The sequence below is a fragment of the Tetranychus urticae genome, chromosome 2, assembly GCF_039701765.1.
Source record: "Tetranychus urticae isolate SD_2017Ah chromosome 2, NJAU_TeUrti_SD_1.0, whole genome shotgun sequence".
Classification (NCBI taxonomy): domain Eukaryota; kingdom Metazoa; phylum Arthropoda; class Arachnida; order Trombidiformes; family Tetranychidae; genus Tetranychus; species Tetranychus urticae.
The window spans coordinates 5,405,960-5,424,052 of NC_142959.1; the positions used below are offsets into that span (position 1 = coordinate 5,405,960).

Sequence of the window (18,093 nt, forward strand, 5' to 3'; positions counted from 1 at the left end):
TTTCCATGTTAAACACTATCAAGAGATATCTGTTGAATTAAATAAACGAGATGAATCAGTTAAGTGACTGTGAGTGATGATACTAATTTAATCTTGACTACTAACTTCAATGTATTACTTGGTGGACACAACCATATTAAATAGCCACTTGATATACTCAATTCATCATTTGCCTGATCCCATTATTGTAACAAAGGAAGAGAAGCAAAAGGAAGAAAAGTAGATGAAGATGAAGGCAAAAAATGATAGACTTGATAACATGAAATAATGCATGAAAATCAATAGCTTTATCTAGTTTCCAAATCTCTGAGTTTCAGATAGATTTACGCTTCATTCAATCTATTTATCCACTGTCATCATCATCCAAGTCCTGATAATTAGATTTTTAGTTTAATCAAAAGAAACTATTTTCTTGTCAGTTGTGGTTCAGCTGGTTAGAGGTTTACATCTAATCGGAGGTTTACATGAACAGTATAACAGGCGATGGTGTTTAAAACACGACATTACCGACAGTCTTTTGTTTTTTCAATTACAATTTTGTATTTCTGGTTTCGTTTTGTCATTTGTTTTGTTTCTTTTGATACATTGTCCATTGTATTTCAACTCTTTGTCTCTGTGGCTTTGGCTCTCGCGATTCCTTTAGGTGATCAAATTTGTGCTTTTATGGTCATAAGCTTTTCATAATTGTCTCAATTTGGGATTCAATTAGATGATTCCGATTTGATGAATAATGAATACTTAGTCTTTGGCTTTTTAACTCAACTTTTAAACATTGAAGTAGTCGTTAGAAGCTGTTAATTATATTGAATCACACAATTGATGATTTAATTTCATCCTTGGTTGATACTGTGTATTGAAAAACACACATTGACACCGTTTCTCGTTTCTTCCTTTTTCTTCATTTCTATCCTAAATTAAGCTTCCATGATAATTATCTTCTAACATGCAATTTTTTCTCATTTCATTTCAATTTTCACATTATTAATTCAACTGTTATTCAATTGATGAATTATACTGATCATGTAAATTTAACAAGTGATAATTATATTATTAGCAAATAAAGCATGAAGTCGACAACTTGTTAGCAGTTGATTTTGATAGCCAATAAAACTCGAAAACCAATATCTTGAAGCCGAAACATTTGCATTCGAACTCGAACACCAACTCGTGGCTAATTTATAAGAAGATATTATAAGAAGATTCTATTCTTAAATTATCGTCTAGTGCCGCAATTTTTATCTAAATCTCGTGAGCAAAATATGATATTGATTAGATGAAATCCAAAAAATAGGGTAAACTGACTAGTAAGAAATTTTTCTGTTAAATCCACATTCTATGTAAAAGTTCATACTATTAATAATTCATAACTGTAATCCATTTTTCAAAATAATGTTTCGTTTTTGAGGTGTCGGTAAATACATTAGAAATGCACGGGAACAAGTATAACAAGTATGACTTTGAACGTTCGAGCTGTTTCTCCAATTTACGAAATGTCGGAATAGGTTGATGTTATAGCATATGTAACTTTTGCTCTCGGCAAAAAATAATTTATACGAGCTAGAACGCTATTCCCATTTCAAGTTATACAAATTCAACCTTTATTAGGATTGCCATTTTAAAATTTTCTTACATCTTATAATCAGCTATTATAATTTTCATCATAATTGAGTCATCATCAAATACTATTGGATTGACCAGAAAGTTCAGTTAAAAATTCAGATACAATTCTATTATAACAAAATTAGCAAACAGGTTACAGATTTGCATAAGCGTGAAAGTATGTGATGAAAAATGGTTCAGATAGGCCAAAGCTTATTCACAAAATTTAACCTCAGACTAAGGCTAAGAATACTCCTAACAAGTTGTCGACTTCATAATTCATCAATTGAATAACAGTTGAATTAATAATGTGAAAATTGAAATGAAATGAGAAAAAATTGCATGTTAGAAGATAATTATCATGGAAGCTAAATTTAGGATAGAAATGAAGAAAAAGGAAGAAACGAGAAACGGTGTCAATGTGTGTTTTTCAATACACAGTATCAACCAAGGATGAAATTAAATCATCAATTGTGTGATTCAATATAATTAACAGCTTCTAACGACTGCATCAATGTTTAAAAGTTGAGTTAAAAAGCCAAAGACTAAGTATTTATTATTCATCAAATCGGAATCATCTAATTGAACCCCAAATTGAGACAATTGAGAAAAGCTTAGGACCATAAAAGCACAAATTTGATCACCTGAAGGAATCGCGAGAGCCAAAGCCTCAGAGACAAAGAGTTGAAATACAATGGACAATGTATCAAAATAAGCAAAACAAATGACAAAATGAAACTTGAAATATAATAGTTTAAAATAAAAACTGTTGATGTGTTTTTAGCCACCATCTAAAAATTGCATCTTCAATCACCTAATGGTGTGTCACGATGAAACGAGTCTTTAATCGAAAGTAGTTTTATTGTGGAAATGACGGTCAAGTTAAGCATTAATCCAAGCAAAATGGATATACTAAACTAAATATCTAATTAACATGGCTTGGATGATGATTGGATTGGATAAATATTAAAACTTTAATGCAAAGCAAATCTATCTCAAACTCCAAAATTTGAAAACTAGATAAAGCTATTGATTTTCGTGCATTATTTGATGTCATCGTGTCTATCATTTTTGCCTTCATCTACATCTACTGACTATCTCTTGGTTTTCTCAATTTTACTACTATGCAACGAAATTAAGTCAAAATTAGAAAACAATTTTCCCTTACGAAGTTCTAATTATTTTCGTTATTGATTTACAACAGATATAACCGTCTACTTATTAAACCAGTGACTATGCCACATCTATTTTACATGTGACTCGACCAACTAATTGCAGTACAATTAACCCTTAATTTTAGAGAGTCGTGACTTAGCAATCATGAAGGTCACCATTTAAGTAAGTCGCTGTGCGCCTGAATTCGGTATCAAGAAATTATCCAACATTTATTAGGGGTATCAAAAAGTTCTGTCGTTTTTTTCTCTATTATTTAGCTTCAATTTTGAATTAGTTTTGATTATTCAATCGACTCGATAATTTTAGGTATACAAGAACATTAATATAAGTGCATGCATGCCATTTTTTGGCGCAATCGGAGTTAATTAACTATAATTAATTAGCTAATCAAGATGGGCTAGTTCAAGATGCAATTTTAAGGTTCCAGAACTTATTGATTTTTTTTATGAAAAAATTGAAATTCAAATCAAAAATTAACATTAATCGAAAGCTCGAGGTCCACATAATCACTCGACAAAATTTGGAACTTCTAATCATTATCATTAGCAAATTATCTAAATATAAGTAAAAATTTGTTTAACATTGAATTTCCATAGAAAGTTTTTTTTGGACTTTTTTTTGAAATTTCAGTGAAATCCCATTGAAAAATCCCATAGAAAATGGTCAAAAAAACTCATTTTTTGAGCTACGAATTTGAATAATTTAATAATGATAATGATTAGAAGTTTCAAATTTTACTGAGTGATTATGTTGACCTTAAGCTTTCGATTGATGTTAATTTTTGATTTTAATTTTGCTTTTTTCATAAAAAAATCAATAAATTCTGGGACCTTAAAATTGCTTCTTTATCTAGTAGTGTATTGGGCAGCTAATTTATTAAAGTTAATCAACTCCGATCGAGTCAAAATTTGGCCTAAATACACGTATATTAATGTTCTTGTGTACCTAAAATTATTGAGTCAATTGAATAAACCTAACTCGTTCAAAAGCGAAGCAAAAGTCACTGGTAAAAAAAACGACAGAACTTTTTGATACCCCTAATACATTGTTAGTTCAAAAACTCGAGCTGAATTCACAGTTAACCTACACGCATAACCTGCCATCTCTTATCATTAAAAGAATATGAAATTTCTGGTTGAAAAGTAAATAAACTAATTTTTACTCAACTTGTGTAAACAGTATTGAAATACACTTAACTCTTCATGTAACATTGATTTTGTTGAATTTATTTATTTTTACAAACCTTTTAAACTTTACAAAATAAGGATTTTTTGCTAGTTTACTAATTGAGCTTTCAAGTGAAACAATAAGTTTGAGTACTGTGCTCCATTAAGTGAAATTTTCAGTGTAATCAACTCAATATTGCATTAGACTTCAACTGTCAAAAAACTCCAAGTTCCTATTGAAATTAAAATTTGAATAACTTCTTTCGCACAAATGCAAAATCTTGGAAATTTTCATCATTTAAATTGATTGATCAGATTGAGCTAATTTCATTTATCGGCACAAAAGCTTCACAATTGATACAGATTTCAATTTGAGAGGCTATATAAAGCGATTGCCATTGAAATTTACATTCGAATGACGGGGATGATTTGACTAAAGTTTAAAAATTGCTATAGCTTTATCAAAATTCATGCTCCTAAGATTCTAGGACCAGTAAAGATCATAGAGTCTCTTGTATAATGTAAATGCCAAACATTTGAACCTTCAAAATTGATTTCTTGTAATGCAACTTGTAAATTAACCGTTAGATGGTGACACAAATACCTGAATTTAATCTCATCTTTTTTTGAATCTTCCTGAATCCAATATTATAATACAATACAATAATAAATTGATATAAACTTTTCTTATGTTTCGTAGTTCCAACAATATTTGAATACTCATTAGGCTCTGTGGAATAATCAAACATACAAGTTGTCACCATTTCTTTGTGTTCAAAGTAAATAAAGCAACCATAATATAAAAAACAACCAGTAAAGTAATAAAAAAATTACTGAGCAAACCACGTCAAACCAATCAGTATCTAATAGATGCTTTCAAATTGCAGGTCCTTTCAACAAATCAATCTAATGTACCTTGACGGTCACTTACACAATATGGAGCCTGGAAGCTATCCAAAGTCTATCCTAAAACTGAATATATCAAGTATTTTCCATTCGGATACTCGTAACTCTTTAATGAGGTGAAATAGGGATAAAGCTTGGAGTATGTTTTGGTGGATTCAGGATCTTTTAGGTAATTGTTAACAGTTTGTGAAATAATTTTATTATTGGATTTTCCTTATTTACAAGCAGCTGCTAAATTGGTTTAAAATTGCCATCTTTTCAACACCAAATATTTATTGTGCGATTAAATAAACTTTGAATGATTCCTGTTGATAAATATTTTACATTTTGCTCTAACGTCCATACTATTATCAATATAAGTGCATGTATGAATTGTTAATTTTTAATGCAGTTTGAAATGCTTGACAGCAAGTGTTGGCAAGTTAATTTTGTATTACAATCAGTCCAGCTTTTGGCTGTTGATGTTCAAGCATACTATAGTAAAGTTGGGCAACTAAAATCAATTCACTGGTCAACTTGGCCAATCCTAATAACCTTGATTTACATGATATGAAAGCCTAAAATTAGACCTTTGTGCTTAACCAACAGCAACAGACTCCAATGGTTCATTTTAATTGTTTTCAAACATAACCAAGGACAAAAGCCAATGATATTGATGATAATGTTAACAAAGTGATGATGATATATGATCCCATATAATCACTAGCCTCAAGTCATTAATTAAAGGTTGACTGTATTTATTTATCATCTCTCTCTTTTTTTGAGAGTTTACCTTTTTTTGTACGATCACTTCTTTGAACATTGTTCACTTGACAAACATTAACCATAAATCGTATTACAAGCATTACGCCAAGAGTTACATTGAAGACTATCATCTTTGTAATCATGTTGAAGTTTTGAATGAGAGAGAAAAAAAACACCAAAATTCTGTACCAATTGGACCAGAAAGAAATGAATTATAACAAGACATTGCAAGGTAAAAAAGCAGGTTAATAAGAGTTAGTTATACAGAGAGGATGATTTAAATACATAAAATTAATGGTAGACAAGTGGAAAAAATCCTAAGGCAGATTAACATGGATTTAAATTATAAATCTGTAATCTAATTAATTATTTCAACAGCAACATGATGATGAAAAGCTAGCTTGAAGCAAAGCTCGATGAAAAGGGAATGGAAATATGTTATAAATAGATTGATTTTAGTGTATTAAATTGAACAGGAAAATGGTACATTAATCAATGTTTGATGTACCATTTGAGTTTTCAATTTTCAACCCAATCAGACTTGGAGTAAAGATGAATCGTCCATTATAATGATGATAATTTTGCAAGATGAATCTCATTAAGTTGACAACTAAACTGCTATAATGATTACAATTGGTTGACCAACATTAGTTTTGACAAAGTCCGAGAAGCTGGTAAGTAACCTGCAATTCAAATGGAAATATTACATTAAATAATGAATCATTAATAACAATAATATCAAGATAATCATCATGAATCATAGCAAGATTAAACATACATACACACATTTATATAGCAGGAAAAGTTGATTAATGAGTGTACTCATTATTGATAGGGTTACCTTCATAATACATGATGATTAAAGATGAAGACGATGAGAGGCAAAAACGAGGTTAATACACAAGGTTTTCCATCATCTTAGTCAATCTTGAGCCAAACACAAAAGCATCTTCCTTTATGGCAGGCAAAGAAGAAGAAAAAAATGATATCAAAATAATGATGATACTGGAAATCAGAATATTCATTATCAAGATAATAATGTTAATAATGTAAGATTGGCAAGTCTAGGATGAAAAGAGAAGATAAATCACAATTAATCTGTTATCAATGAGTTTAATGTTCCTATTTTTGGAAACAACTTTCTTACTCTTTATTTTTCTTCATCAGTCATTCTGGTTCAAAGGATTCCAGGTTATTAAGTTGACGAAACATTCAAGGTGAGTAAAATTGAATGAAACTACAATTTCCGGTTGCAAAGCATTCACCAGTTAATCATTTGATTTAGTTATGGGTGACAATGAGAGCTGAAAATATCCATTCAAGTTACCATTTGTAATTATATGTTGATTTGATTCTGCCATTTCATTTCATCCCATTTTTATGACCATTTTATCATTACCAATATTGATTGTTACACTTAACTGCCATTGTTTTGTGCAACCTTCATCCACATTATGTTTAGAAACATCAATTTATCATCCAACAGCTACAGAATTGTTTGATTTCTCTTCTTCTTCTTTGCTCAATTTTTAACCCAATCCATCTGATCAGTCTTTTTGCTTTCTCTTCCTCTGTGTTTATTATTATTGTAAAACAATCAGTTTTACAAATAATTATATAAACGTTGAATCCATTGTAGATACAGGTGCAGCTTTTCAACGTTGATTATGGCATTGAAAATTCAATTCAACCCTTTGACTTGTCTTCAATTTTAAAATTCAATTCAATCAGTGAATAACAAAAGGATGTGTTCTCGGTTCTGTTCTTTGTGTTACCAGGCTCATCATGTTATTGACTACTTCAGAATCATCATTCCAAGAGCAAGATTAATTTTAACTAGTAACAAAATAGCTTTTCCATTTTAATTGAAACCATGATAAAGTTAATTTGAGTACGATATCGAATGCTGAAGCGTAGGTGAGTCCAGGAAATTGTTTTCAATCTCGTTTACTTTTACCATTTCATTCAGGTTAAGCTCAATTGGATAAGTTGAAGCTTTTTTTATTAAAAGGTTTAGCCTTGCTTGCAAATTGATTGGATCCAAGTTCCGGATCTTCTTGAAAAAAAAGTCAACGAAAAGTTAAAGAACATACTTTAACCCATTAGAATGACTGTCAAAGAGATTCTTTCAGATTTTCAAGATTTTCTTGGATTCGTTTTTTTATATCCTTCTTATTCTTTATCTTCATCCTCTTCACCTTCTCCTTTGCTTCCTTTGCAAGATTCTGAAGGGTTCTTTGTAAGTCCGTTTATCTGTTTTTTTCCTTTACAATATGTTTCAATTTTGACATTTCTCTTGAACTTTTTTATACCAATTCTGGGTCCATTTTTTTTGCTTCTTTGATCACAAATTAGGCACCGAGTTGATTTTCATTGCAGGTTTTTGGTTTCAAATTTTTATGCACTTTTTCACGACTCTTAATGGTCAGAGCTATTTTTACTTAAATTGGATCCACAATTCAATTCCAAACTGATAATAGACATTTGATTTCCTTCTTTTTTCATCGTTCACTCTTTTCGATATCATTATAACTTGATCAATCAACTGGATATGACAAAAAATGGAAAAAAATAGAAAAAACTTCTTGAAATTTTCTGAATTTAGTGTTTTAGATCAATCATCTAGTCATAATCATCGGGGAATCTCTATTCATTTGACAAAATCATGGAGTTGTTGAGTATTTGGGAAATTGATGAATTGAATCTTATAATTAAATACTCACGTCAGCCTTAAGATGTCCTACAAGTCAAGTATACACAAGTGTATTTAAGTTTCAAGTGTGACACCTTTTAATTTCAAAGGAAATGTTTTGTTTGTTGTTGGTGATTAATTGTTTCCAATTTTGATAAATTGATTGTATCTAGAAATAAAATGATAAATAGTCGTTAAAAATCTGTTTTATATTTCATTTGGAAATTGAATTGTGAGGAGCATCTACATGTTATTGAAATGGCAAGCTAAATATTTTTCATGAATCTTATAAAACAAAAGAGTAGAATTAGATTTTCAGAACTAATAACTCCTTGTATTTCCCACTAATCCATTTAGTCGTCCAATCACAATAATATAAACTATTAATAATATCTATTTATGTATTATATCGAGTATTTAATAAGTATGAAGCTGATGTTTTCAGTTGAGCTGAAAAAAACTATTAGTTCTGGTTTAAGAGCTGGTTACAAAAGACTTCTAGTTCAGTGATCAATTTTGTCTGATAATTTGATGCTCGATTGAATCTATGATCAACAGCTAAATAATATATCGGATTATAGATTTGATTAGTCAAATCAAGGGCAGTCAAATAAAAGTTTAACTGGCCAGAGCTGTAGATGAACACTTACCTTATTAATGTCTGATCTGGATAGCAAAAGGATACCAATCAAAGATTAAGCCAAATATTATCTCCAAGCCATCAGATTAAATGGGATTTGTAAGATTCATGGTGATTTATGGATTCCATTCCTGAAGACTCGAAGAATAATCATGAAGTATCAAATCGACAATTGTTAAAATCAACTTTTTTTCACCAGGTTGAGATGGACGAAACACAGGGACGCAATAAAGCTCTTGACTTTCAACAATGTTTTGATTTATTGATGGGAAACGTTATTTTTGTCAACCAAAATTTCCGGTACACTTGCAATTAAACCAACATCATTTTATACAATGGTTTCAACTGTTTATCAGAATCCATCTATCATCAATTGGAACTTTCTGGGAAGATGAAGAACCTGCACTGAATGAAAAATTAGTTAAATAAGAAAAAAATATTAGATTATTTATTCAAAATAGAATGCAAGATGAAAAATAAGAACCAAGAGGTAAAAATATATTATTGAAATGAGAATCAAACTATTGATACCTTGCGAAAAAGCAACTCATTGAAATATATTATTTGACTTTTTATCAGTTTCTTTTAACATCTTTTTCCTTTCAAATTTCTTATTTCTATTCATCGTATTCTAATGAAACATGAGCAACACTCGTCTCTTACCAAATCATCCGTTGAATGGTAATGAAATATTCATGTTTGATGATAATAACCGGAAAAAAGTGAAACATCAGCTTCAACTCGTAGGATAAATTTTTTCAATTGCAAAGAAGGCAAGGTTCACCAACGACTGATCGATAAAATTAAAGTTGTCTTTTCAAAGAAAGCTAATAAATCCATCAGCTTTTAATAAACTGAATTTATCTATTCATTAAAAAAGAAGATGAAATGAGTTTAAATAAAATTTTGGAAAGTTGATTGAAAAAAGATGACAAAGATAAACAGGTAAAAGAAATGAAGGAAATGAAACAAAGGAGAGAAAAAGCATCTTTTGTTGATTTCTTTTGATGTTTTTTTTCTGTAGTCTACTTCTACCTTTTCAACTCCAAGGAATTCCAATCTGAATTGTCTCGGAAATCAACAAACTGAATCTGAAACTTCGAAGAGAAATCGAGAAGAACAGCGATGAAACTGCAGTCTGGAGCAGGAAAAAAAGTTATATTTGCCAATCTAATTCCTGGTACAAAATAATGGTGATACATTGTTACAAAAATTAGCCAAACTACAAAGTCAGAAAGTCAGATATTAAGATTTAATTCGAAGTAATGCATCGAAATGAACCAGCGGGGCTAATTGTGATGAAACTCTTGGTGATTTTCGAGACGAAAGTGGTGGTGATGGTTGAGGCGAGGCTGTGAGTGAGGGTTGAATCGAGTCTCTAAGTGACTTTCGAGACGAAAGTCGTGGTGATGGCTCAGGCGAAACTTGTGGTGAACCCGTGGATGATTTCTGGGGTGAGTTCTCAGGGGAAACTGGAGATGGGTAAGGTGAAGGGAAGGGAGAAGAAACTGGAGAATTTGGCATCCTCTCGATGATAGTTTTTGATAAAATTGGTGATCTCCTGGCGAACAGCTGTTGAATGGAACAATATGAAAATTCCGAAAATAGTGAGCATGTGGATAACAATGGAAAACAATTGTTAACTTTTGATTGCTTGGTAAAACAAGTTCTACTGCTGCTGATTGAATTGTTAAAAAGTTTCGTTCTTATGATCCGATGGTCAAACTCGAAATCAAGAAGATATGTCTTGAAAACCTGGTAAATTTGAATTGAATCGTGGTGATGATATTGGTAATGAATGAAATGATTTTAAATAAAATTTTGGAAAGTTGATTGAGAAAAATGATTAGAAAAAGGTGCAATAAATGAAGGGAATGAAACAAAAGGAGAAAAAAATCATCTTCTGTTAACTCCTCATGATATATTTTCGTCTCATCGACTTCTCTTACCTTTTCAACTCCAAGGAATTCCAATCTGAATTGAAAAAACCATAGCGCATAATATTACTAGGATTTATTCATGTAAGGCTGGTTCATTATTGATCCATGATCATGTATACAGTCAACTGATAATAGTGATAATAATGATGACGATAAGTTAAAGACGAGAACAAGCAAAAAATAGTGAAATGAGGGGAAAAAAGTGAAGACCGTTGAGGATCAAAAAAGGTGAATAAATGATAATGTGAGTGAGTGATGATTATGGTAATGAGAGTTTGAAGCTATGACTATTAAATGAATAAGTAAGCAAAAAAAACTCACGCCATCAACCAGAATTGACCATCAGTAAGCTCCATCACCGAGTATCATTGGCCAAGTTTACGGAACACTGAATCTGTAACCAAAGGGAGATGAAAAAAGGGGAAGAATTAGAGCTAAATATGGAAGAATCAAGGATAGAATTAAATCAAGTGTAGAGAATGATGAGAGGAAAAGGTAAATAAAATAGAATACAATACACATTCCCTTATTCCAACATCTCCCTTCTCAATTTGGTTTAATAGTTTCAGTTTATAAAGTGTATAAATGTAACTTACAAGAGCATTATGATGATTAACGTGGATATGATGATAATGATAAGAACAAGGTATCCGTGAAATCTTTTAAGACTTTTGCTTTAATCACAAAATAAACTCGAATGGTTGGTGTTGATCTCCTGTTGATCTAATTATTGATGTTGAAGTTGATATCATTACCAAACGATTCACACTCCTTAGAACGATCACCGATTTCTTGGGTAATCTTCTGTTTCCTTCAGATCTTTTCTCATTTTCTGGTGACGCCTTTGTTTCCAAGCTGTAGCTTCACGTGATGATAGATATTCAAAGAATAACTCTTTGTAGACATGTAATGATGATTAAAAAGGCCAACCAAAAAGTGAAAACCGGACACTTCAATCAGCAATTGGTGTTATCTGTAAACAGAATCAAATATAAAAATGAATTCTTTTATATAAAAAAAGAGAGAAAGTAAAACAATAAATTATATCAAGATGGCAGCCATAAAAATTGTCGAGACAAAATGAGTCTTTGTTAACATGAGAAAAATTGATTTAGGAGGGAAAACTATTAGTCAACCAAAGTGTGGAAACAAAAATACACAAAATAACCTTTTGTTCACACTTTTTGTTTTCCCTTTGTTATGTCATTGGTTTATAACGATTATCATAAGATTATAATCAGATTATCGTTCTTAATCTTCAACAAAAAATCAATTTGTACTTTTGAGTTGTCACCAAGCTTTCTTCTTCTGTACCAACCTTTTGGTGAGATTTTTGTTCCACTGACAAGCCAACAAACCAGACGATTATTTGTTCCATCAGGTTTATTAGTATTAAGAGTGTTAAACAAGTAAAAAACTCTATACAATTAATCAATCTTTCCTTTGATTGTTTCACTGATGTGATGTGATAAAAAAATACCTAGTGTCTATCAGCACTTAATTAATGGTGTCTGTGTTTTATGCAAATGGATAACGTTACCATCAAGGAAATTGGTAAACATGAGTGAAAATTGACATCATTACCAGCATTACTTTCATCATGATGATCACCATGATTAGAAAAATCAACAAAGTCAATCGAGTCTGGTTACTTATTCAAGTGTTAATTGATATGAGAACAAAAGAGTGGAACAAGAAATTATCTTTTCTGTCGATTAAAATTTTGATTGTAGTTATGGGAGGAAAGGAAGGCGAGAAAACAACAAAAAAAAAGAGAAACGAGAAACAACAAAAAAAGCCAAAACAATGGAATATGTAAACAATGAGATCGATCATTTGAATGTAAAAAAAGGGTTACAAATGTTCACTATCATCATCATAATAATCATTCTCATCAGCATCACTTTAATACAATAAAATTCAGTTATCATCTTCAACCGGATTAATGAGATTCAAGGAACAAGAAGAAGAGAGAAGAAGAGAAAAATTAAAAGAATTTGTTTCATCACACAGATTGATGAATCAAATTGAGAGATAAAAACGGAAGAGAGAAAGAGAAAGAGAAAGAGAGTCAGAAGATGAAAGAGATTTCTTGTGAATAATAAGAGACTGAAAAAGTAAAGAGGAAGAAATGTAGACAGAGATAGACAGAGATTCAGAGAAGGTGAGAAATGAATAATAAGTTGAGATCGCGCAGAGACTGAGATGAGGATAGATGAGTGAGTAAGTGGGACGATGAAATGATAGTGATGCAGAAAGAAACAGGGAGAAAGAAAAATAGAGAGAAGGAGAGATGACGATAAATTTTAGTGAGGCCTTAGGCTGAGTGAAGTTGAAATCTTCTCTCTTCCTTGTCATTCATTCAACTGTTTGTTGGTGAAGTTGTTTTCTTCTTTTTAGTTGCTTTTACAGATTTTTTAGTTCTTTTTTTTATTTATATTAACATCACCATCATCACCATCACCATAACCATCGTCAACATCATCATCATCATCATAATCATCAGCAACAGCAACAACATCAACAGTAACAAAACCAACGATCACAATAACAAAATCATCATTAACATCTTTTCGACGTTTTTTTTCTCTCTCTCCAAACTTTAACAGTGTGTTTCTCTGCCTTATTCCCAGTTTCTGTTCCTCTGTTTTTTTCCCTTGTGTTATCATTCTTAAATTTGGTAATTTCTCAGTTCCTTTGCTTATTTTTTTCTCTCCTCAGTTCATCATTTTGACGTATACACCATATATTCAGCTTCTGCTTTTTTCTGCCTCTTAAACTGTTGCTTGAAAGTTTGTGGTTTGATTCACATGTCAAACGGTTTTCCTCTTTTTACCACCTTACCAGCTATCTTTGAACATCAGTCATAAAACCCTTTGCTTCATTTTCTCCTTTTTTTCAAATAAACCGTTCTGTCATCCAATTTAACAGCAAATTTTTAACCGAACACACACATTTATTCTGCCTTTGACACCATTACCATCAACAATATCAACATTTTTAATCACTGTTTCTGAGAAAAAAATGTTTCTGTGCTAAAGTGAAAATCACGCTAAAAGATCATTCTTACTCAACTCTGCGATAATATTGATTATCAAATTGCATAAGCTTTTTATTGAATGATCAGTAATCAGTGATTCCATACATGCTTCCCTTTTTTTCTGCCAGTTTAATACATCTTGTTTTATCATTAAAACCATCAACGAAAGATACAACAAATTGATATTTTTCAAAACCTACCAATTGTCTAGCCTGATTAGCAATAGATGGCTCTAATTTTAATCAATTGAGTGAAGCCACTTGATTCTCTCATTCAAACTGTTCAATTGGATCAACAAGTATCATCAATATTACAAGTTTTTAATCATTTTTACACAATAAACATGCTTTCCAGTGGATTACAACCGGTGGTTCGTAAAGGTGCCCTAAAAAAGAAAAATGTTGTTGATGTGAAAGGTCACAAATTTGTACCGCGATTTTTTAAACAGCCAACATTTTGTTGCCATTGTAAAGAGTTTATCTGGGGAATTGGTAAACAAGGTTTCCAATGTCAAATATGTGCACTGGTTGTTCATAAAAGGTGCCATTCTTTTGTATCCTTCAGCTGTCCTGGTGCTGATAACAAGTTTGATACAGATGAACGTCGTCAACACAAATTTAGCGTTCACACATATACAAGTCCAACATTTTGTGACCAATGTGGATCACTCTTGTATGGCATAATTCATCAAGGACTACGATGTACAGCCTGTGATATGAATGTTCACAAACGATGCAAGATAAATGTTCCCAACCTGTGTGGATGTGATCATACAGAAAGACGAGGTCGAATTGAGCTAAAAGTTTACTGTGTACCAAAGACGAGTTTACCTGCTGAATCTAGATTCCCTACAAGCCATAATTCATCAATCATCTCAATAGCCTCGTCAGCCTCAACCCAATCATCAGCTTCAACAGGATCATCGTCTTCAACAGCACCACTTTTACCCAAGCCCGCTGTAACCATTACTACAACAAACTCAACTCCAGTTGTAACCACTTCTACCCCGATAACAACCACAACAAGCACTACAACACTGTCAACAACTTCTACTACGTCAACGATAAGTACCAGCAGTTCAACAACAACAACAACAACATCATCATTAACATCATCCTCTTCAGGCACGATTTCCTCTTCTAACAATTCTTCTTTAAGCGCCACTTTTAATGGTATCAATTATGATATTGATGCATTAACCTTAGTCTGTGAAATAAGCCAAGCCGCTAACCTGATTCCAATGGACCCTAATGGCCTGTCTGACCCTTACGTTAAATGTAAACTGATCCCAGAAGGAAAAGATGGAGTAAAAAGAAAGACTCGCACCATCAAAGGTTCCCTCAATCCTTTATGGAATGAAAAGTTATATTTTGATTTGAAAAAAGATGATAAAGATCGCCGTTTATATATTGGTGTATGGGACTGGGATCGTACCTCGCGAAATGATTTCATAGGCTCTCTGTCTTTTGGTATTTCCGAAATAATCAAAAAACCTGTTGAAGGCTGGTTCAAATTATTAACCGAGGAAGAAGGGGAATTTTACAATGTAATGATTCCTCCAGCTGATCAAGAATTAGTTGAAAGTTATAATCGAGCTTTAAACTTAAACAAACGTCATCCTTCTACAACCAATATATCAGCAGAAGGCTTGTCAACCTTAAAAAATTTAACAACAACCAGTGTTGATGGTAAAAAACCAATTAGTGCCAATGATTTTAACTTCCTTATGGTTCTAGGTAAAGGCTCCTTTGGTAAAGTAATGTTAGCTGAAAAGAAAGAATCTCCCGATGAATTGTATGCCATCAAGATTTTGAAAAAAGATGTACTCATTCAAGACGATGATGCTGAGTGTGCACTTATCGAGAAACGTGTTCTTGCTTTAGGTGAGAAACCACCATTCCTGGTTAAATTACATTCCTGTTTTCAAACGCTTGATCGCCTCTATTTTGTCATGGAATATGTTAATGGTGGTGATTTAATGTTTCAAATACAACAATGTGGTAAATTTAAAGAACCTGTTGCCGTTTTTTATGCTGCTGAAATAGCCATTGGATTATTTTTCCTTCATGAACGAGGTATTATCTATCGAGATCTTAAATTGGATAATATACTGCTTGATGCTGAGGGTCACATCAAGATTGCCGATTTTGGTATGTGCAAAGATGGAATTGATGAAAAAAAGACTACTCGAACTTTTTGTGGTACACCAGATTATATTGCACCAGAGATTATTTTATATCAACCTTACGGTAAATCAGTTGATTGGTGGGCATATGGTGTTTTATTATATGAAATGTTGGTTGGTCAACCACCCTTTGACGGAGAAGATGAAGAAGATTTGTTTACTTCAATCACCGAGCAAAGTGTCTCCTATCCAAAGTCAATCTCAAAGGAAGCCAAAGAAGCGTGTAAAGGTTTTCTCACCAAAAATCCAACCAAAAGACTTGGATGTAGCTCCAATGGAGAGTTTGAAGTTCGTGGTCATCCATTTTTCCGTCGTATTGACTGGGCTAAAGTTGAAGCTCGAGAAATTCAACCTCCTTTTATACCTAAAGTGCGCAATCCGCGAGCAGCGGAAAACTTTGATCCCATCTTTACAAATGCAAAGCCTACTTTAACACCTTCTGATCCTTCAATCATTAACATTATGAGTGGAAATGAATTTGAAGGTTTTACCTTTGTTAATCCTGAATTTACACCAATTGTGCGTTGATGCGTTTAATTAAAGCAAACTGAAACTTGCAATATATATTATAAAGAAATGAATTTTCAATAAACATCCAAAGGATGTCTGCAAATATCAAGAGGACACTGGAAAGGGTTAAAATAGTGATGATGCCTGTTAATGGATGGTGATGAGGAATGAAGCCAAATGATGTTATTATCAAATTGATTGAATATGTATAGACACTCAACATTCTCACACACTTTGAACACTTCACCAAAAAAAAGCAAACGGAAAATACTTACTCACAGAAGCACAATTAAAAGGCCAAATAATGTTACGTCTTGGTAATTTATGTATATTTATTGACATTATTGCTATTACTATATCATTATTTTATACACCATCAGACATGGAAATACTTACAATGCACTTATGAAAGGAAAAAGATGACACAAGTTAAAAAAAGCTGGTTAAAGAAGGACAAGCAAAATGATAAAGACATGAAGAATGAACAAATATATAATATAATATAATATATATAAATATATACTCATCTAAAAGACAATATGAATATACAGCAAATTATGTGTCCATGATGTTTGAGGAGCAATTTGTTGACACATTTCAAATTTACTCATATAATTAATTACATAATTATGCATACATTATGCTGATAATAATACACAACTATACATTTATAAATACTATCATTATAATTGTTTACGCAAACAGTCACTTCCACCTAAACATGTAATGATATTATTAATAACTGTTCTTGTTTTATTTCCTTTCCTCTTTTGTTTTCACCAGTTACACCATTGTTCACTGTAAATCCCAATCCACCTTCTTGCATCTCTAATTATTAACGTCATTTATCCCTTTCCATTAACCTGATCACATCATGATGTTTGTGATCAAGTTTCTTGTTATTGTTATTATTTTAAGATCTGAATCTTTATTTAATCATCAAACAAACCAAATGAAATCTCACTCGGTACTGACAGCACCAATGATGGACCAAACCTCATCACCAATTCACAAAATTTAAACCTTGTTGCTATAAAATTGTTTTTTTTCAATTGTAAAACCTGTTATATTGGGTTCAGATGAAACTCACGACGATTATTTTGTTGATCACAAGTGATGTTATCATTCTAACCGTGAAAAGACTTGAATCAAGCAGCCATTAAAAGACTGCTAAATGCTAATGCGAACAATTTAAAGATGATTGTAATAATCGGAAAAGAAGAGCAGGAAATGAATTTTGAATTTCAAACCAAACGCATAACAAAATTTGATAAATTTCATTTTTGATTGTAAATAAAAGTAAAAGCATAAAGTCAAAACTAACTTTCTTAATAATAAATGAATTAAAAATGCAAATTTCAATCCAAGACTATTTTACGATATTTAAGTAAAGGTTAACGTCAATTGTTACCACCTTTATGAGATTACCAATTAGATGAATAGCAATAAAGATTGTGACATTGAAAAAAAGCTTGAATCAACATTTCAATATAAA

The 18,093-nt window shown here is 31.6% G+C and overlaps 2 long non-coding RNA genes and 1 pseudogene across 10 annotated transcripts; 2 read left to right on the forward strand and 1 right to left on the reverse strand.

Moving 5' to 3' along the window:
• The first annotated feature begins 4,048 nt into the window (after positions 1 to 4,048).
• On the forward strand, positions 4,049 to 5,350 carry LOC112539330 (uncharacterized). The gene is made up of 2 exons (XR_003083121.2): positions 4,049 to 4,759; positions 4,829 to 5,350. It is a non-coding gene; the product is annotated as an uncharacterized LOC112539330 (long non-coding RNA).
• LOC107366476 (uncharacterized) lies at positions 5,103 to 12,151 on the reverse strand. Of its 8 annotated transcripts, XR_016199023.1 has the most exons (11): positions 12,032 to 12,151; positions 11,460 to 11,836; positions 11,185 to 11,257; positions 10,873 to 10,988; positions 9,959 to 10,678; positions 9,587 to 9,787; positions 8,934 to 9,328; positions 8,315 to 8,452; positions 6,739 to 8,136; positions 6,374 to 6,655; positions 5,103 to 6,274 (listed from the first exon to the last, which is right to left on the reverse strand). It is a non-coding gene; the product is annotated as an uncharacterized LOC107366476 (long non-coding RNA). The 8 variants fall into 8 exon arrangements; XR_016199024.1 differs by lacking the exon at positions 12,032 to 12,151 and having other exon boundaries at positions 8,934 to 9,323; positions 11,460 to 12,014; XR_016199027.1 differs by lacking the exon at positions 12,032 to 12,151 and having other exon boundaries at positions 6,374 to 6,544; positions 11,460 to 12,014.
• A 61-nt stretch (positions 12,152 to 12,212) lies between these two features.
• Positions 12,213 to 17,954, forward strand: LOC107366475 (calcium-dependent protein kinase C pseudogene; annotated as a pseudogene). Its single transcript, XR_016199021.1, has one exon. The product of XR_016199021.1 is annotated as a calcium-dependent protein kinase C pseudogene (transcript).
• Positions 17,955 to 18,093: the final 139 nt, after the last annotated feature.